Source organism: Lissotriton vulgaris, chromosome 2_1 (assembly GCF_964263255.1).
Source record: "Lissotriton vulgaris chromosome 2_1, aLisVul1.2, whole genome shotgun sequence".
Taxonomy (NCBI): domain Eukaryota; kingdom Metazoa; phylum Chordata; class Amphibia; order Caudata; family Salamandridae; genus Lissotriton; species Lissotriton vulgaris.
The window spans coordinates 1,679,419,713-1,679,442,518 of NC_141687.1; positions in this window are offsets into that span (position 1 = coordinate 1,679,419,713).

A 22,806-nucleotide genomic window follows, 5' to 3' on the forward strand; every position below is an offset into this window, starting at 1 on the left:
CGCAGAGGGCTTTACCCTCGTTGCCAACTGTAACTCCCGCCCTCACGGTGTGAGTGGTGCATGCGCAGAGGACTTTACCCTCGTTGCCAACTGTAACTTCCCTTGTCGTGGGGGCCCCCTTTCACTCGACGCCATCTTAAAGGTCGTCCGAGTTCCCGTGTGAGGTATCTGTAGGAAGGACAGTGTGGACTCCCCCCCATCCCCACACTCTCTCCGCCAGAGCGGATATCCGGCCCCTGGGAAATTCGTAGGAGGGGCATCTAGCCGTCTCCCCCCTGGGAGGGGTCTATGGCCGTCTCCTCCTAGGCGACCCATCCTTAGTGGGTGCCGCCTCCCCGTGGAAGGGGCCAATAACCGCCTCCCCCCGGGCGCTCCCATCCATTCTGGGTGGCGCCCCCTTCTAGGGACCTTGAAATTACTGCTCACCGATCATGACCTTACCGCCACAGGCCGGATAGTTGACCGACTATCCGGACCCCCCACTCCTCCTAAAGGTCATGCTTCCTCAAACCCCTTAGCCATGATATGAAGTCTCCTATGAGTAAATCATTCCCCTCCCTGGACAGGTGTACCCCATCATTCAGATACATGTGATCACCCCGAACACACCCGTGAGGAATGCTATGCAACTGCGCTGAGCGAAACAATTTCCCGATTTTATTGTTGACCCTCTTCACCGAGTGGTTCAACGCTGACACTGAGAGACCCCCCCGCCAAATCTTCCTGGGGATCATGTGTGACCAGGCAATAGTGCACCTCGGGAGTTTCTTAGCCAACCAGCTAACTGCCGACAGGATGTGTTCTAGTAACACGCGTCTTCCCAACTTCACTAAGTCATTGCCCCCCAGGTGTACTATGACTACAGATGGCGGTGACCTTTGCCGCCCTAAAAGACCCTCCAGAAAAGGTTGAAATTGGTCAAAACAGAGGTCGCCCTTCCCATGAAAGGTCACTCTGTACCCGTATTCCCCAGATGCGTGAATCGCGTCACCTGTCTTGAATACGTCCCCGGCGCGCCTCACATATGAGTGGCCCACGACCCATACCACTCTCTCTCCAGTCGGTGATCCTCGACCACTGGTCTCCTGGTGTTGAGTCGACTCCCAATTCCGCCAAGCGTGACAGGCTTGCGAAAATTGTAATTCAAACAAAAGACAAGAAGCGTGAGTGCATGTCAATTGACTTTCACAACATGTGCAATCGCACATACCTTTTGAAGCAATTCGAGGACCAACGGCCCAGCTGTTTCACTTCCTCCGCGCTCTGACCCCGGGCTGTAGCCTCAGTAGCAGCCCCTATCCTAAATGAGTGGGTCCCAAAATCGCTCGGGTCCATGCCTGCGGCAGCGATTGTCAGCGCCAGCACCCTCTGAAACTGAAATCTCGTCAGTGGGGTACCATCATTGTGCCTAAGCAGACTCCCCCCCCATGTGGCCGTCCTCTGTGCCAAGTAGTCTTCTAAACACTTTATCGGACAAGTGGGGGACCCTCGTGTGCGCTGCACGACAATGCTATCTCCCATGGCTTCCTGATCTGTTTTGGACCTGGCTATCGAGATTACCATCGAATCACCCCTTATTTGTACGTGATCCCTGCACAAGCCTCCCTCCATATCCTTCTTGTTCCTTGCTACGAGCTCGCTCACCCGCATAGCCCCATGGAATGCCAAGGCGAAAGCTGCCCGGAACAGAACTGCTTCAAAAGGGGAGGAGCACGTCTCATCCAGCTTTGCCAAAAGCAGAGACAATCTGTCAAAGCCAATTGGGCGCCTCGTATCTTGCCTGCGACCCTCAAGGCGTTGCCAGCCCGGAGTGCCTTCCTAACCAAAAAGGAACCTGTCGGGTCACTTATGCCGTGCAGCTGTGCCATGAATGAAATGGCCGCCCTATGTCTATTGGCCGTTGCCGCTGATCGGCCTTCTCTGTGCAGCGCTACCAGGAACCCCAGGAAGGATTCCTCTTGGCCCCAGCTCCGTCTCCCTGTCGGACCCAAAAATGTGCAGTAGGAACGAAACGCTCCTTCGTAAGCCTTCCTTGTCCTGGGAGCTAAGCTGGCTGCCACGAGGTCTTGTAATCCGGGGCACCGATTAGCCATAGCGTTTCGGGGAATGGTGCCGCCACTAGGTCCGCTGTGGGTAGATAGCCCCTGAATGCCTGCATGTGTGAACGAGAGAGTGCATCAGCCGCATTATTCAGTACACCTGGCACATGTTTTGCCCTGAATTGTACATTCAATTTCATGCAACGTAAAACAATTTCCTTCAACAATCTCAAGATCCACTTGCAGCGGGCTGCCTGCTGATTAATGCACTCTACCACAGTCATATTGTCAGACCAAAACACCACTGATCGGTCCCTAAAGTTGTCTGGCCATGCCATCAGAGCAACCCAAATGGGAAATAGCTCCAAGAACCCAATGTTACCTGTTAGACCGCTGGAGTGCCACCACGTCGGCCATACTTGCGCTGACCAGTGGTCACCAAAGATGGCGCCAAATCCCACGCTCCCAGCTGAATCGGTCCACAAACCTAGTTCATCCGATGATGCTGGTGGTTTGTTCCACACAACTCGACCGTTGAAGTCCGCCAGAAATGCCAACCAAATGCGCATATCCTGGCCAACCTCTGCCGACAGTCTCGTGCGGTGGTGTCCCTCCCTGAGACCCACCATAGCTTGTACAATAGAGCGTGAGAAAAGGGCGGGCCATCGGTATCACCCTTAAGGCAAAGTTAAGCTGACCCACTGTTTGCTGTAACTGGTGCAGGGTCACTTTCTCCTTGGCCAGGCATTGTGTCAAGGAAGCCGTAAACTTGTCTATCTTTTCGATTGGCAAACGGAAACATCCCTCCACAGAATCGAGCTCAATTCCCAGAAACTCTAGTGAAGTAGATGGTCCGACCGTCTTACCTGGTGCAATGGGACTCCGAATTCCCGCATGAGGATGCAGAAGTGCTGCAGCGCCTGCGCACATTTCGTGCTGCCGGCCGCTCCCAAGAACAGGAAGTCATCTAGATAGTGCATAACATGTCTATGCCCTGTGGCCTCGGTGAATGCCCACTCTAAAAAACAGCTAAACATTTCAAAATAGGCACAAGAAATGGAGCAACCCATAGGCATGCATTTATCCATGTAATAACTCCCTTCAAACGTAAAACCTAGCAAGCGCTGGTCCCGCGGGTGTACCGGGAGTAACCTGAATGCCGATTCGATGTCTGATTTCGCCATCAGTGCTCCGGGGCCCAGATGATTTAACCTGGCCACGGCTTCGTCGAACGATGCGTACTGAACTGAACAAATTTCTGGGTTAATGGCTTCGTTCACCGAGTAACCCCTTGGGGCAGACAAGTTGTGAATGAGTCTAAACTCCCCTGGGTCTTTCTTTGGGACCACTCCTAGCGGTGAACACACGAAGTCCGCCACCGGCGAGGATTGAAAGGGCCCCGCCACCCGCCCCAGGCTGACTTCTTTGGAAATTTTCTTTGCTGCTACGCTTGGGTTATGTTGGACAGATAGCTGATTTTTACAAAAGGAGTCCCCCCGAAAATCCCCCGCCGGGATGTTGAAGCCATATAGAAATCCATTCCTCAAAACCCCGGCGGATACATGATCAGGGTATTTGTTCAACCAAGGAGTCAGAGCCATGATGTCGACAGGTGTAGGCATGTGGTTCCCACGCATCACCTCACTCTTGCTTAGACCTTCCTTTTCCTCCCGTTCCGCTGTTCTTTGATCTACAGCTACTCTCCGGGTGTGAGGAGTTCCCACAGCCCGCACACGCATGCCTGAACCTACATGTCCCCTGGGGCCTGTTACAGTTGCCTCTATTGAAGCCCCAACATACCCCTCGCTTGCCGCCATTTCCGCTGGCCTTGGGCTGAAATTCCCCACTGGCGCTTGCTCGAAAGTGCAACGCAGGCTTCTGGCGAACTGACCCCGGCCCGCTCCTGCCCGGCGAGGATGTTCCCGCCGCACCAGGCAAGAGCTGCTTGTGCCATGACACCGAGTCGAAGCTGTCCCAGGTCAAAGTTGCATCAAACTCTTTCGATTTTCGGAATTTCATGTCATATCCTTTCCACTCGTCCCCCCCATACATGGTATAAAAATCCATAATCCTATTTTGGTAACAAGACAACTCGGTCATTACTTCTGGCTTTCGTTCACCCATGACTGCCGTAAATATCGAAAAGGCCTTCACCCAGTTCGCTACGGTCTCATCGACCCTAAATTCTGCCATCTTGGCCCGCCATACGCTGGGGTGCCATAAGTCTTTCTGGGATTTTGCATATTCCATCTCGCGATGGTCAGTCAACAATGAACCAAATGGAACTTTGACTCCGCACTCGATTGGTTTTTGACGGTGTACTTTTTCTAACCAGATTTCTGGAGTGTAGTTGGTGCGTGATGTGAGTACCCTTCTGAGTCTCAGGGTCAAATATAAGTGTCAATGCGTGTTTCTCGTGCCACAAGATTCACATTCACATCCGCACTCTCTTTGTTTTCATATACAGGTGAACGAGTTGTTTAATAAACTTCTTTACTCAGTTGTTTATCTGTTCATTTCATTTAATTCTCATGAAATTTTCAGTTTTCATTTTTCATTTTTCTTATTACTTCAGTAATTCAATGATTATCATCAATTCATACATTGCCCTATGCATTTCGAGCTACACAGCTCTTCCTCAGGGGACTTTTTTATCTGAAACAAATACATTCCTTTACTAATGGTGTACCGGACTTGTTTAAGACAAGCAATTCATATCAATAATCAAACAATCAAGCAGTTAATTCAAGTGACCAAGTTGCAAATAAAATCGGATTCCTCACGTTCCCCAGCGTGCAATACCTTGAACTAGTGTGTCACCTTATGACCCAGTCCTTAAAAATTAGTGCATGTTTGTATAAAAAAACTTCCATATAACTGACCTGTACCCTTGTGGTTTGTAAGCTGGTCTGTGTGCTGTAACAAAAATTAACAGGCTTGTAACCTAGCTAAAATGAATTCTTTAAGCTGAATTGCAGGCGTGTTTCTCCCACCCCTGGGGGGTTCTATCCTTCTCTTACCGTATACGGAGTTCGTATGGTTTCCCAATGATAGCCCATCGGCGTGCGTCGCTCTTTCCACGCGATGTCTATGGTTTTTATGCCGGTCACGTGGGACGGGTAAAATTACTTTGTTGACTTCCTACCTTCCGCGGCGTGTGACGTAATGCGTCGGTGTGTGTCGCTCTGTCCATACAATGTCTATGATTTGGTGCGCCGGTCACGTGCGACGGGTGTAAACACTGTGTACTATCTATTTACCGGCGCGTGTAACGTGTAACGTTATATCTAGCTAAATAATGTGTGTGTGTAGTGTGACCTACACTGATAGGTGTGAATTCTAATGGTGAACACGGAAACTAAGGGCCCGATGTAGGTAAAAGGGATTTTCCGATTTCAAAATACCGAGGCGGGCCGAATCGGTATTCTGAAATCGGAAAACGAGATGTAGCAAACAAACGGCGAAATAATACCGAATCGGTCGGCATCGGTAATGTGAATCGGTACGTACCGAATCGGCACGGACCGAATCGGAAAGTACCGAATCGGCTACCACCGAATCGGAAATAGCCGAATCGGCTACCACCGATTCGGAAATAGCCGAATCGGTAAAATCCGATTCGGCAATTAAATAATCGTAGGTATGAAAACACACCCATGGCCAAAAAGCCCATAGGAATGCATTGAAGAAACCGAATCGGTAAAATCCGATTCGGATAATACCGAATCGGATTTTACAGATTCGGTAATATCCGATTCGGTAAAAGCCGAATCAGCAATCAGCCAATGAGGTGGCTCCCCCTCCCCCATCCAAACAGGGAGTGGCAACCCTGGCAGGTGCAGCTAATTAAGAACTTTCTGGAGAGCCAGCCTGAGCTGAACACTCACAGTTAGCAGCAGTGGGAGTAGGAGGTAGTGAACTGTTCTGAACAAGATGGCAAACCAGAGTGAGAGCCAGAAGTCCACCCAGAAGAGGAAGCCTAAGTTCAGCAGCATCGAGCTGCAGGTGTTGGTTGAGGAGGTGGTGAGGGTGCACCGGCAGCTATTTGGAAAGCTGTCCCTCAATGTGCCAGACAGCACCAAGAGGAGGATCTGGAGTGAAATCGCCCAAAAGGTGAATGCTGTGGGTGTCACCCCCAGGTCCCTGGATGAGCTGAAGAAGCGTTTCTATGACATCCGCAGCCTCACAAAACGGAAGATGGCAGAGATCCAGAGGCAGGCTGGAGGCACTGGTGGAGGCAGGAACCCGGCGCCACCCCTCACAGACCTCGAGGAAATGGTGTCCACCACCATTGAGAGGGAGAGCGTAACCGGAATTGGGACCCTGGACAGCTCAGCCAGAGCGACAGCTACAGGTAAGAAGCATGCGCATCATGACACACCCTACCAGACACCTCCCCATTAGACACAATGCATAGCCAAACCCCAGCACAGTACTGTAACCAACATACAAGAGACAAGCATCATGGTACATGTAGTCAGCAGAAGTTAGCAAAATATGGCAGTGCAGAATCACAAGACAGGAAACAGTGGAACACATTCTAAGGAGATGCAAGGACATGTGGAATGCTTTAATTGTACTGACTGTAATACATCGGCACTCAATTTACAAATGCTTCTTTGTACCTAGGGGCACCATCAGGTGGACAAACAATGACAACAGAGGCAGCAGCACCATCTACCACTGCACTCGCAGGGCCGAGCACCAGTCAGGCTGCAGAGGAGGAGGAGGACGAAAACACCATAGGGCTTGGTATAGAGGGAGACCTGGTAAAAGACTTTGAAGCACTGCACTCCCCACAAATGCCGAGCACACCCCCCTTGCAGTACTCCCCAGAGAACACCCCGACAAGGGACCTCCTTCCACCTACACCAGCTCCTGCCACGATCATGGCTGTGGCACTAGTACACCCTGTCCTGGGAGCAGGGGCTCAGGCGCCGGCCAGCACCACACCCCCACCAGTGGCACCCCAGCCCACTCAGCAGGCCGGCAGCAGCAGTACCCGGCGCCGTGCCATTCCCACCACTGCAGCACCAGCACCGGAGGGCAGTGTCTTCCTGGGCCTCGAAGGAAATATGGTAAAGATCCAAAGGCAGCAGGCGAAATCCATCATGGCCTGCCAACGCCAGCTCCTGCAGCACAACCTGCAGATGGGGGAAATGGTGAAAGGATTTCAGGCCTTCGTGGATTCAAACAAGGAGGTAGCAGCAGGTTTAGGCAGGCTAACCACTGCCATAACCCAGTTATGTGGCAGACTGGAGGAGCATGAGCTGGTGCGCAGGCGGGATGCCCGGGTGCAGAACCGCTCCATGAGCCGCATTTGCTGCGGCAACGGCACAACTCTGTCAGCGCAGTGCCAACATGGAGTCTAGTCTCACACAAAATACGGCAGAGATAACAAGGGGAATGGCCCGCATCACGACAGCAATGGAGGCCATGATCATCTCTAACACTGCCGCAAATCCTGCCCTGGACCTGGGGGATGCTGGGGACAGCAGCAGCCGTAGCAGCCCGGCCAGCGCTGCGTCAGAGCCACGCAGGAGCACCAGGCGCTCCGCAGATGCCGCTGGTCATTCTGAGGGGGCTGAGGGACACCCCAGTGGGGCTGCCAAGCGGTCAAAGAAATAGCCTTGCAAGGGCGGGTGAGGCAACCTGGATCTTGGACTTTTGTTTTCTTTGCCATTACACCTTTTTTTTGTTGCACATCAGTGCAGTAACTGTGTTGCAACAGTATTAAAAATTGTTTTTTCACAACAACCATTTAGCTGTCTTTGCATCTGTACTCACTCAGAAATAGTTTTCTGTAATCTCCTCACGTCTGTATCTGCCATCACTTGGCGTACACACCCCAGCTGGCTGTGTCAGTGGCACAGCTTCGTCGTCGTCATGGTCCTCGTAGTCAGACAACTCCACCTCAGTGCCCTTCTTCACCGCAAGGTTGTGTAACATTGCACATACAGCTATGATCTTGCAGCAGGTGATGGGGGTATACTGCCTTGCACCTCCACTCTTGTGCAGGCATCTGAATCTACTTTTCCAGATGCCAAAGGTCCGTTCGACGACATTCCTTGTGCGTATGTGGGCCCGGTTATACCTCCTTTGGCTGGGTGTGGAGGGGTTGAGGTAGGGGGTGAGTATGAATGAGCGGAGGGCATATGCACTGTCGCCTGGAAGAGAAAGGGGTAACATTACACACATGCATACATGTATTCCACCTAGCTACTGTGTGTTATGGGGGTCTGATGATGTGTCTCACCTAGGAGGTATCCTTCACCAAATTCGCCAGCCATCAGCCGTGCATAGATGCCGCTCTGTTGGAAAATATAGGAGTCATGGGTACTCCCTGGAAATGTTGCTACCAGGTCTGTGATGGTGCACTTCGCATTGCAGATCACCTGCACGTTGATGGTGTGTGTAGACTTCCGATTGCGGTATATGTATTCTGTGTCCGCTGGTGGGAAAATCGGAATGTGCGTGCCATCTATGCAACCAATGATTTGGGGAAATTGTGCCATCTGGTAGAAGTCAGCTTTAGTTTGTAGCAGTTCTGCGTGGGTTGCAGGGAAAGAGATGTATTGGTCCATCCTGTGTATCATGGCGTCAAGGAATGTGTGGAAGAACCTTGACAGGCTGCTCTGGCTCACCCCTCCTGCCGCTGCAACTCCACTTTGATAGCTGCCAGACGCAAGCAGGTGTAGGCTGCATAGCACCTGGACGTGTGCTGGGATGGCGTGTGCCCTTGGGGTGTGGTGGTCCAAGAATGGTTTGAGGTCCCTGATGAGCTCAAGTATGGTGTCAGAGTCCAGCCTGTATCTCTGTAGGATCTCTGCCTCTGTGAGCATGAACAGGGTTATCCTCTGTCTGTAGACCTGTTCATTTCTTAGCCATTCCCTCTGTCCTTCCTGCTGTAGCCGTAGCCGCCTCGCAATGACATAAAAACCTGCCATCCTGCAAGTTGCAATGCATTTTGGGGCTGTTTATATGGGTTGGAGTTGGTTACCACCTGATTTTAATCCATGGTAAATACCGAGTGAATTCTACCGAATTTGAGCCGATTTCGGTGTTTCTGTGCCTCCCTACATCTCCCCATCTGTCGGAATCGGGGAATTTCCCGATCGGTGATTCATACGAATCGGTATGTTCTCCGATTCGGCTCATGTCCGATTCGGTGTATCTACCGATTCGGTACATGGACCGAATCGGCTTCATTCCGATTCGGTGTGTCTACCGAATCGGTACATGACCGATTCGGATAATTTCCGATTCTGTGTCACTACCGATTCGGTACATGGACCGAATCGGTTATTTTCCGATTCGGTGTCACTACCGAATCGGTACATGGACCGATTCGGTTATTTTCCGATTCGGTGTGTCTACCGATTCGGTACATTGACCGAATCGGTGTTTGCATCCGATTCGATGTGTTACCGATTCGTTACATATCCAATTTTCGGTATGTACGTATCGGATTCTTTTCCATTCGGTACTCATTCCGAATCGGTTTTCACTCCGATTTTGATTTTTTTTTGTTCCCTACATCTCGATGGCTGTTTACCGATCGGTAAGGGCCAAAAATCGGTATTTTCGGCCGTTACCGATCGGTAACGGCCTACCTACATCGGGCCCTAAATGAATAAAAAATAAATGATAAAAGGTGTGGTACAAAGCTCCAATATTGTACATACATGGTGCAAGGGAACGTGATAGAGAAAAAATAATACATAAATATCCATGGTGATTGCCATGGCAACCTTAGTGTATGCATATTATATACAATAGTACATATTGTGTACAGTAAAAAGGTCTGTACATATTTTGTATCTTAGAAAAAGTTGAGAATTTGCCAGGAAGAGACACGAACAATTATCTGCTACGGAGAGAAACATTTTGGATCAATTTTCTGTGCACTCTCCACCCAAAAGGGTTAAATGAAAGGATTGAACTCAGTTGCTTCTTGTAGCACCATCCCGTAAAATGACTACATAGGGTGCTCTGCACTCAACATGATCAAATTTGATATGTACAGACCTTTTTACTGTACACAATATGTACTATTGTATATAATATGCATACACTAAGGTTGCCATGGCAATCACCATGGATATTTATGTATTATTTTTTCTCTATCACGTTCCCTTGCACCATGTATGTACAATATTGGAGGTTTGTACCACACCTTTTATCATTTATTTTTTATTCATTTAGTTTCCGTGTTCACCATTAGAATTCAAACCAGTGTAGGTCACACTACACACACACATTATTTAGCTAGATATAACGTTACACGTTACACGCGCCGGTAAATAGATAGTACACAGTGTTTACACCCGTCCCACGTGACCGGCGCACCAAATCATAGACATTGTATGGACAGAGCGACACACGCCGACGCATTACGTCACACGCCGCGGAAGGTAGGAAGTCAACAAAGTAATTTTACCCGTCCCACGTGACCGGCATAAAAACCATAGACATCGCGTGGAAAGAGCGACGCACGCCGATGGGCTATCATTGGGAAACCATACGAACCACGTATACGGTAAGAGAAGGATAGAACCCCCGAGGGGTGGGAGAAACACGCCTGCAATTCAGCTTAAAGAATTCATTTTAGCTAGGTTACAAGCCTGTTAACTTTTTGTTACAGCACACAGACCAGCTTACAAACCACAAGGGTACAGGTCAGTTATATGGAAGTTTTTTATACAATCATAAACCAATTTTTAAGGACTGGGTCATAAGGTGACACACTAGTTCAAGGTATTGCACGCTGGGGAACGTGAGGAATCCGATTTTATTTGCAACTTGGTCACTTGAATTAACTGCTTGATTGTTTGATTATTGATATGAATTGCTTGTCTTAAACAAGTCCGGTACACCATTAGTAAAGGAATGTATTTGTTTCAGATAAAAAAGTCCCCTGAGGAAGAGCTGTGTAGCTTGAAATGCATCGGGCAATGTATGAATTGATGATAATCATTGAATTACTGAAGTAATAAGAAAAATGAAAAATGAAAACTGAAAATTTCATGAGAATTAAATTAAATGAACAGATAAACAACTCGTTCACCTGTATATGAAAACAAAGAGAGTGCGGATGTGAATGTGAATCTTGTGGCACAAGAAACACGCATTGACAGTCAACAATGAAAACATATTCACATACTTTTCCCCCCATATCAATTCCTTTGTGGCCGCTGGGATGTGCTGGGCCACCCTTTCGCGCCTTGAAGGTAACGAACCCTCCCCTGCCATTGGCAATGGTTGCTTACCGGGTTCGACCATCGTGTCCGCTGCCTTTTCCCGGCTAACCGTTGGTACTTCTGGCACCACCTGTGGGGGAACAAAAGGAACATTCACCATCCCAGCTTCTCTGGACTACCGTAATTGCTCGATTATTAATCTAGCCTCCTCGGCCGGGTCCTCCGCGGCCACTACCCCTCCCGCTTTCTTCTTGAGCCAGGGTAGCACTGCCGCTAACTGAAGTGCCAGTTCCGGGGGCATGTGATCGTCATTAACCGGGGTGATTACCACAGGAATTGGCAAGCCTATATTCGGAACCGGTACCGGGATGTCTGCCGGTGCAATGGGGGCTGATGGGGGCACCTCAGGAACTGTATCCTCCCCGGAAACGCCCTTCTCTTAACACGCTTCCCCCTACCCTCAGGGACGACTCCCGGCAAGGCCGGGCCTATTACCTTCTTAGGGCGGCCTGAGGGATTGCTCTGGGCCGCCAACTGTTTTTTAACTTCGGCCAAACCTCGACCGATCGAATCAACTTTACCAAGTTTTCGGTCCATGATCGCCATTCGGTTCGACAAGGTGCGCAGTACCGTCTACATCTCGGAGCTTTTTCCCGCTTTTTTGCCGGCCATAACTTCGTACTCCGCTCAAGTCGATCAACGAGGTCCCAAATCCTTCAAACTCTTGATCACTGAAATAGAAAAGACAAGATTACAAGTTCTCAAAATTGCCGCTTGTTCCGTCGAGGGCTCACGAGCAACGAGTGGTGCAGCCTTCAGAGCACGGGAACAAGAGGATGCTTCTTCGGATTCCCGCTCTATTTATCCATCTGCGGGAGGGCGGGGACCCTCCCCTGGTACGCCCACCAGGCGCGGTCTTCCGTGCGGGTGTCTAGGACAACCCCTCCTGGGCGGGAAAGGGCGCGCCCCGGCTACGCCACTTTGTACATACCATCCGAGTCACGCCTCCTGCCCAAAATGGTTTCCCGGGGAGTTCGGGGCACCCATCCATACGTTCGGGGGGACCGAGTGGTCGCCCCTTTCCACAAACGCCCCTCGTATTTTTCTAAATGATGCTACATTTAGAAAGGATTGGGCCATGATTGCGTGGCACTGCACGCGTGATTGGCTGGTCCTTATTATAAAAACAGCACTCAGACTATCTGAGGCTTTGATGATTGAAATCAGGGAAACAGAGTCACAATTCAAAGCAACAATAACGGGATACAAAAAGAGGCTAGATGAACTAAACAAAGAACTCACTGAATATAAAGACACCCTAATGCAATCTAAGGCCACCAAACTACAGAAAGACCAAAAGAAATTTGACTTCGAAAGAGTGTATCCATACTCCTCAGCATCCTACACTGCCCCGACCAAGAATACAAGCAACACCAACTACTCGGACGAAGATTCTTCCAATAGTAGCGGATCAAGCACTGATTCCTCCAATTCAAGGAAGAAAAGAGGCAACCGTGGCAACAGGACCAACAGAGGAAGGTCAGCCTACCAGACACAACACCAACAGTGGCAGGCGCCACCCCAAATGGGAGTGAATCCCCACTCCTTTCCATACCAACAACCTTTATACCCCTTTATGGGCTGGAACCCTGGCTTCATGCCCCCAATAAACCTTCAAAACCAATACCGACCGCGTTTTTTAGAGAGCGGCCGGAGGGGAAGAGGAAGAAGGCGGGGCAACAATCAGGTCTCCTGGGAAGAGGAAGATCCAGTATCGAACCACACACGGAGCAACAACCCACAACCATGAACGAGCGGGTTGTAAGTCTAGTAACCAACCTGTCCGACAGGATGTTAACACCCATTGAAACACAGGTCCTTGAAAAAGGCCTGGGATTTGTCCCTACAGCCAGACCTGACAAATTCAGATTGCACAGTGAACTGTCAGGTTTCTTTCGCAAATTGAAGCTCAAGACCTTCTTTGAAGGTAAAACTGATCCGAATGAGTCAGCCCGAAAAGGAGACACAGGTCTAAGATTAAACTCCACCTTTCTGCCTCCTCCGTACACAGTGCCAGCAGCCATTACGGCCTTTGAAAAGGCAGCATTCAAAGACCTTGAATCTTGTCAAAATCCTAAAACATTTGGCAATTTCACCAAGCTAGAATACCAAGCTCTACAACAACTACAGAGTGACACAAGCACTACCATAAAACCAGCTGACAAGGGTGGAGGTATAGTGTTACAAAACACCACTGACTATGATAAAGTTTGTGAAGACTTACTTCAAGACAGTAGGAATTACACGCCTCTGACGACAGATCCTACGATCAACCTTACTAAGAAGATTAACACTCTAGTAAGACAGGCAGAAGAAAGAGGCCACATCTCCAAGAATGAGGCAGCCTTTCTGGACAGCAGCAGTGATGTAATTCCCTATTTTTACACACTGCCTAAGATGCATAAGAACAAGCTTCCACCTCCTGGTCGTCCCATAGTATCGGGAATTGGTTCACTGTTGGAACCCCTTTCCAGATTTTGTGATAATTTTCTAAAACCGATTGTGCAATCAACACCTACCTATTTGAAAGACACGAAAAGCCTATTACAACTCCTAACCGATGTTACCTTTGCTGAGAACTCCATCACACTGGTAACATTAGATGTTGAGAGTCTCTACACCAGCATCCCCCAGGACGATACCATCAAAGTCCTGGAGGCCTCACTTGATTCCCTTGATTGGAACTACCAAACTCCGAAGGCGTTCATCATCCATTGCGCAACTATAGCGCTTAAGGAGAATTTCTTCTCCTTTAAAGATCAACTATTCCTTCAATGCTCAGGGACCTCTATGGGCAGTTTATTTGCCCCTAGTGTGGCCGGACTCTATGTGGCAGACTTTGAGTCCAAACACATCTTACCTACCTCCACCAATTTTGCAGCTTCCATATTGTTATGGAAGCGTTACATTGATGACATTTTATTACTCTGGATTGGTAGCGATAGAGACCTCCAATTATTCCTAGTCTGGATAAATACACTTGACCATAATCTAAGATTTACCCACACCTCAAGCAAAACCGAAATCATTTTCCTTGATGTGGTAATCTCTGTTTCTGGCACAAGCCTTACCACAAGAAATCATTGTAAACCAACTGCTAAAAACAATTTACTTGAGTTCACCAGCTTCCACCCTCGCCCGTTGAAGGAGAATCTCCCATACGGACAATACCTAAGACTGAGACGGAATTGTAGTACCCTTGATAACTTCAAGGAACAAGCATCTGAACTAACAGTGAAACTACAAGACAGGGGCTATCCAAACTCAATTCTCAGTAAAGGGTTCAAAAGAGCAAGAAATCAGCCTAGGAGTGCATTATTGGAAGATAAACCAGTTACCCAGGACAAAATCCCTCTCACATGTGTCACTACCTTCAACAGCTTATCAAACAGTATGAAGAAAATAATCAATAAGCACTGGACGATCATCAATTCTGCCAAAAAAGATTGGGAAAAGCCTCTATTTTCTTTCAAAAAAGGTCGTAGCCTCAAGGACGCTTTGGTCCACACTCGTCCCAAAGAAAAAATCCCTCCAAAAACCCCTTCAATCACAGAGGCGTGGGGCTTACCTCAAGTTACAGGACATTACCCCTGCACAGATTGCAGTGTATGCCATCTGACAGAGACCTCTAGAACCCTAAATTTGGAAGTAGGGAAGGTATGGAGGCAGGTTTCACACACAAACTGCAATTCAATGAACGTTGTGTACCTAATCACGTGTCCCTGTGCCCTCAGATATATAGGCATGACCACTCGCAAAATCAAACAGCGCATTTGTGAGCACGGTAGCAATATCAGGTGCAAAAAAGCAACCACGAAGCTTAGCAGACACTTTCTTTCCAATAACCATACGACTAATGATATGAGATGGACGATCATTGAAACAGTCACCGGCACAAACAATATTGCGAACAGGCTATTTGAAAAAGAACAACGATGGATTTACCGTCTTGGTATCAATGTGGAAGGATTGAACAACGATATTCCTTGGAACACTGTCCTAAGGTGATTTTCATGCAATTCCTCCAACTGAACCTAACCTGGTCTAGACTTAATTGATCCTGTGTGAAATATGTTTGCTTCTCCCACGAGGTTTGATAACACCACACCCGTAGATGGGAATAATGTTGTGTGTGTTCACATCCAACCCCTGTAATAGGGGTTAACACAACTGCTTCACTGACAATGATGCTGAATCAACACATTATCCCGGTTATGAATGGAGTGATTCATTCATTCATCATCAATACTGACATTATCATACTATCAACTAGTCTGATGTCTTGTTAATCAGTTTAACTTATTGGGTCCTATACCCATGCAGTGCAGCTAGTCATTATGCTGTCCAACCATTGAAATCCACATTGTGGTATAAACAGATATGGTGCCCCCAACAGTGAGTGTCTTATTATCAAAAAATCGAATTATCCAGCCTGTTCAGTGAACCTTCTGAATACATTATGTCAATTGAAATGGGTCATGGAGAAGCTGTGAGGACTCACGTGGCGGCGCACTGTCTGTGCTGAGCTTTGGGTAACTGAGCATAGCACCTTAGCTCTCCATTTTTGTGTGTGCCTTTCCTATGCCTTTGTCCTTTTGTACTCTCACAATTCACATGTACTTATCTTAGTGCTATGTGTCCCGTGTATTACATCTGTTGCTCTCCTTCAGTATAATACACTCGCTGAACTCAGCGTTCATTACGGGACGTTTCCAATCCGGTTGCTATAGCAATGTTCTCTTGCCCGAATCTGATTGGATCCCTGATCCAGGCCTCGTTTTGGCACGGTCAACGCCTGCGCATGGCGCGTCACATGCGTTCCGTACCTCGATCTGAATCAGGCTACGCCCACCAGGAAGCGGGCTCAACAACGCTACCATCCTTTAAATAACATCGACCGACGGGGCTCTGGATCTTTGGGGTCCGGTCGAGAGGCTAAGCTAGGTGCTGACGAGGGTAGCGAACGAGGGCGTGAGTGCGCTACTTTCACTCATGGATCACGCTACTGAAAGATTTGAGCTAAGTAACAACCTAACTGACGGCTCCTTTGTCTGATTCATTTTATCCTCACAGGATGTGCCAGGGACATTTCTACCCCCCTCCCGAGACCCATGGTGCATTTAGCGCCAACTTTTAAAGTGAGATTACCTTCTGATATGGCTGTATACACATGAGGAGGTCACTGACCCTTGGTCCATTGATCTCTCATAGTGTGAACCATCACTTAGCCATTTTTAACTTCCCCCATTCCCTGTATGTGTATTCATACACATTTTTAGCACTGTTTTGCACTTCACTTCCTACTGTTAGTGGTATAATCCTCTTTGGGGTTATATGGATGGTGTTAATTTGAGTGTTTAACAACAGACACTGCATTGCCACTTTACGGAGCACCTTGGGACAGATCATCGAATCCATACTCTTTATTGACACTGTGTCCATTCTGTATGTCTGTTCGTGTCTGTCTTTCTTTCCCGCAGGTGCAGATATATCCTAAACCAGGATTTTTGGGATGTGACAATTGTCCACCCTCTTTTTTGCACTTTTTTCACAATTTTCTTTTTTCACTTTCACGTCCTCAGGTAGGGTGGATGATTAGAGAATCCATACCACCGGGGTTACACTAGTCCTGACGAATGCCGAGGTAAATTGAAACCAATTAAAGGCTGAAACATGTTGACTGACTGTATAATTTTGAATTAAACCAATCCATTACTCTTGGCTTTAAATTCAATCACATAAGACCTATTTTAAACTGTGCTATAGGGATCTACTAATAAAGTATTTTTTGAGATACCCGTTAGACACTTTTAATTTATCTTTTTTACTGCACGCCTTATCACACAACCTGCTCCGCAGTCTCCTGGCATCGTAGCACACCAAGGAGGTACTCGACCTCCGAGGTGGGGCCCTATGATGAAGCATGACACTGACTAGGTCGGTGTGTGAGGGCTTTCCTATCCTCCCAAATTGGGCTGGCTGGCATTTTCTTTACATGACTCCGTATTTGTGGCTTCTGAGACACATGTAACCTCTCTTCTGTTGGTATATAGCCTTAAACCGGGGAATAAGAGAGTGTTTCTCAATCTCCCTATCTCTCCCTTTGTTTCCATCCACTTGTGAGATATGCCGACATGGCGTGACATGTGTGGTGGCTAAGCCAGCTAAGAGTGCCGACGTGCTTGGGTACAGCGCTGCCAGGGCTGCCTTTCTACGGGCACATTCATCCGTAGTATGCTGACCTGCTGCACTTCTTGGTGAGCAGCAGCACAACTACACACCTGCTGCAGCCCTGAGGCAAATTTAAAGGAAAATCAAGGCTTGCTCATCGCACCGCTGAGCCAGGGACCCCTGAACAGCAGAGTGCGCTCATATCATATCTGAGTCGCTGGCTATGTGAGGCTACTAATGAGCTCCGCTCCCCAGGCTGTGTCAAGTGGTGCAGTAACCATTACGGTGCAACTGGGAGGAGGAGGAGGGCCACAATGCACAGGGTAGTGCTAACTGTGCCCTGGCCATCTGCTCCACCGGACAAGACCATTGTATCAACTTGGACCCTGACGCCAACCCTCCGTGAGCCTGCATGGTCCTGCGCACTGATGCCCGATCCCGGGAGGATGACCCAGAGGGTCACACCCTACCTTCTGTGATGGACCACTACTCTCCCAGATTCAGGAAAGAGACCCCTAGATGGACTACGGCATCCTCCAAGAGTTCTGCTGCTAAAAGGATGCTCGTTGAAAGTGGGGACACAGACTTAGGACAAACTGGTGCCTAGTCACGATGAGTCGCAGTGCATCTGGACATCCCTGAGGGGCTTCCCCGCAACCCACCTACCCCTGACCTTAGACTGTCTGATCTTGGCCACTGTGGATCTGGTGGTCAGCGCAGGGAGATGACCAAAGCTTCTTTGTGATCCTGCGTGCTGGGGTGGTGCGGTGGTGCCTCTTCTGGCCCAGCTGCTAAACACAGTCTCAGCATAGCCTCACTTCCACCCACACTGCTCCCCTCTGCTGTGTGAACTAGCAATGACTGCGGCCATGTCCCAGCACTCACCAACTGCTGTGCCTTTGGCGTGGGTGCACAATTGTGACGGGAGGACTTGATGCCTGAGAAACACTGATAGGTGCGGCAACAGACGCTCAGGACCTGTGCCATACTGCGACCACACAATGAGTGACTTGTAATGGACACTTTGCCAGCCAACCCTACTCGCATTGCAGATGCGGAGCACAGTGTTGCGCCCACAAACGGAAGCTCTTGCATGTTCATCCTGACATCGTAGTGCAAGCAAGGCCTCCACCCCTGTGATACTGAGCCAAGAGGCTAGGATAAATCTCTCAAACACACCATGCAGAGCTGTGCTTTACCAAACAACACCGCACTCTCCAGCTGGACATTGTCGACCAACCCGCCAACCTGTTGTCCAGCCTGTAATGTAGATCTCCATGTGCCCTACACTTCAGCCTGCTCTCCCTGCTGAATGGTGCTACCCTGGCGTGGCTGCTTCATCTGCGATGGGTGGACATTCCGAAGCCCCACCTAGTCCACGCCAGGAGGCAACATGTGGCTGGGACCCCTGCCACATGTTACACAGCACTCGTGCCAGGGTGGGTGCCGGAGGCACACTGACCTCACCTCTGATCTTCAGGGACAAATCAAGTAAAATGACAATGCAAACCACAATGGATTATGGCTCTGGCAAGCAGGACGCAGTTTTAGTTGAAGTTGAAAAGCTGGGTGATTCTTCCCTGAACGCGGACCGCATTGACAACCCGTTCCTTGCACCCTGCCGTACTGCCCCTATCACGGTTTACTGCTGTCCTGCCATACATCCGTACTACCCCTATCACGGTGTACTGCTGTCCTGCCATATATCTGGCGGACTACCACAGTATTATTCTGGCTTTGGGCTCTCCATACTAGCCCTGCGGTATGGGCTAAAAAGTTAATCTTGACTTTTCAAATAAGAAGGCATGCATTGTTTGTCCTGAAGATGAACCTTGAATACGTATAAGGTTCGAAACGTTGTCGACCTTGTCACACAGTCACACTATATGCATACGAATTATGCTGATGTACGCAAGCAATAGTGTGCTAACTGTATTGTCTGACTGTGAATTGTGATACACAGACTATCTGAATTGCCTGTAAATTCTTGTTTGTCCTTTCCTTAAGTGTGTTAGTTGGGCATCGGCTGGTGTCCTGCTTGTATCACACTAATTTCTCTTTATATTTTACTTACTCGAAATTAAATACTGTCCGGCTGGACAATGAATATAGTTGCTATTTAGTCTATATTTATTTCGCAGAATTTTCTTTTGTCTAGGGACCACTGTCCTGTGTAAAGGGTGAGTCACTACAGCAAGTATGCTCTTCCTCAGTAAACAAAATTGTGAAGGTGGCCATAGACCTCACACATCTACGTGCAGATCATCACTAACTGGTAGATCGCATCATTCCCGCAGAAGCTGACACTGCTGAAATTGCCATGCACGTTGCAGCTGCAGACCTACATATACTAAACGTACTCAACCATGTTGAGTTGCTGGAAGACAGAGTCTAGGATGCCAAAGGATAGACACAACGCAACAACATATGCATGGTTGGGACTGCCGGAAGACCAGGAGGGGGAAGATCCGGATGTGTACACTGAGACTTGGGCCTACTCTATGCTACCTGAAGGCACTCTCTAATCTTGCGTTGTAGTGGAAGGGGAACACAGGGTGCCCACAATACCATTGCCAACGGGTTTGAAGCCACCTACGTTCTTGATCCGCATCCTCAATTACAGGGACAGGGATGCCATAATGAATGAAACTAGAAAACATCAAGACATTCAGGTTGTCAATCATTCTAAATTTTCGTCCAGGACTACACGTTACAGGTCACAAAACACAGATACACATTCATGGCAGTCAAGAAACGTCTTAGGCAATACAAGCGTTTGTACTCTATCCTGTTTCCAGCACGTGTATGTGTAGTAGCAAAGGGAAATACTTTGTTCTAAATCCAGAACAGGCTGAAAAATGGATGGACTCTCACGCCTCTGCAAACACTGAGACTGTCCCCACTAATCCGCAACAGCAGTCGTGCATTGCATACTCCTGCCGCCCCAATGCAGGTAAAAGGCGAAGGCAATCTCACACCTCACAATCTGCAGGACCAGATTTGAGCCAAGCGCAGATTGAATGTCGCAAGGTACTCAAGGCCACAGCGGACATCAAAGGATCTCAACTGGACCACCTTGCTCTACCATGTGCCAACAGGACCAGATCAGCCACAATCACTCCTCCAAAAACCCACAGGCATCTCAATACTTTCACGAACTGCCCAATGTCACTCCACAAACGTCCTGCTACTTTGCCTTAAAAGCTACACTTCGGCGCCACTTGGGTGACACACCCTTTCTAACTACTGGGACCAGCAGTCATGGCATGCCTATTCTGAACTGTCTTGTGTCACAATCCCTGTGAACTTCAACATACTTGCAGTTTGGCTGTGTCACGATCACTGACTCTATGACGACCCTGAGGGCCCTCTCATTCCTCAAGCTGCGCTCCCACACATTTTCCATATGTTGGTATGGATCACTGGGCTGGGATGATGCACCGTGCGGCACATGCTCACTTGCAACTGTCTGGCAGCTGGGGACCTCACAAGAACCAATCAAGACACTTGCATATCCTTGGTCCATCACGTGGTGCCTAGCACACACCCCTCTGTCATTGTGTGAATGTGCCATTGGTACAAGGTTTGGATGATTGACTGTTGCAAATTCACCCTTTTGTAATTACTTATGCTTTTTGTACTGTTTGCATTGCCATCTAACTGTAGGTCAACTTTCAAACATTTAGGGCCCGATGTAGGTAGGCCGTTACCGATCGGTAACGGCCGAAAATACCGATTTTTGGCCCTTACCGATCGGTAAACAGCCATCGAGATGTAGGGAACCAAAAAAATTAATAATCGGAGTGAAAACCGATTCGGAATGAGTACCGAATGGGAAAGAATCCAATACGTACATACCGAAAATCGGATATGTAACGAATCGGTAACACACCGAATCGGATGCAAACACCGATTCGGTCAATGTACCGAATCGGTAGTGACACCGAATCGGAAAATAACCGATTCGGTCCATGTACCGATTCGGTAGTGACACCGAATCGGAAAATAACCGATTCGGTCCATGTACCGAATCGGTAGTGACACCGAATCGGAAAATAACCGATTCGGTCCATGTACCGAATCGGTAGTGACACCGATTCGGAAAATAACCGATTCGGTCCATGTACCGAATCGGTAGATAGACCGAATCGGACATGAGCCGAATCGGAAAACATACCGATTCGTATGAATCACCGATCGGGAAATTCACCAATTCCGACAGATGGGGAGATGTAGGGAGGCACAGAAACACCGAAATCGGCTCAGAATCGGTAGAATTCACTCGGTATTTACCATGGATCACAATCAGGTGGTAACCAACTCCAACCCATATAAACAGCCCCAAAATGCATTGCAACTTGCAGGATGGCAGCTTTTTATGTCATTGCGAGGCGGCTACGGCTACAGCAGGAAGGACAGAGGGAATGGCTAAGAAATGAACAGGTCTACAGACAGAGGATAACCCTGTTCATGCTCACAGAGGCAGAGATCCTACAGAGATACAGGCTGGACTCTGACACCATACTTGAGCTCATCAGGGATCTCAAACCATTCTTGGACCACCACACCCCAAGGGCACACGCCATCCCTGCGCACATCCAGGTGCTATGCAGCCTACACCTGCTAGCGTCTGGCAGCTATCAAAGTGGAGTTGCAGCGGCAGGAGGGGTGAGCCAGAGCAGCCTGTCAAGGTTCTTCCACACATTCGTTGACGCCATGATACACAGGATGGACCAATACATCTCTTTCCCTGCAACCCACGCAGAACTGCTACAAACTAAAGCTGACTTCTACCAGATGGCACAATTTCCCCAAATCATTGGTTGCATAGATGGCATGCACATTCCGATTTGCCCACCAGCGGACACAGAATACATATACCGCAATCGGAAGTCTACACACACCATCAACGTGCAGGTGATCTGCAATGCGAAGTGCACCATCACAGACCTGGTAGCAAAATTTCCAGGGAGTACCCATGACTTCTATATTTTCCAACAGAGCGGCATCTATGCACGGCTGATGGCTGGCGAATTTGGTGAAGGATACCTCCTAGGTGAGACACATCATCAGACCCCCATAACACATAGTAGCTAGGTGGAATACATGTATGCATGTGTGTAATGTTACCCCTTTCTCTTCCAGGCGACAGTGCATATGCCCTCCGCTCATTCATACTCACCCCCTACCTCAACCCCTCCACACCCAGCCAAAGGAGGTATAACCGGGCCCACATACGCACAAGGAATGTTGTTGAACAGACCTTTGGCATCTGGAAAAGTAGATTCAGATGCCTGCACAAGAGTGGAGGTGCAAGGCAGTATACCCCCATCACC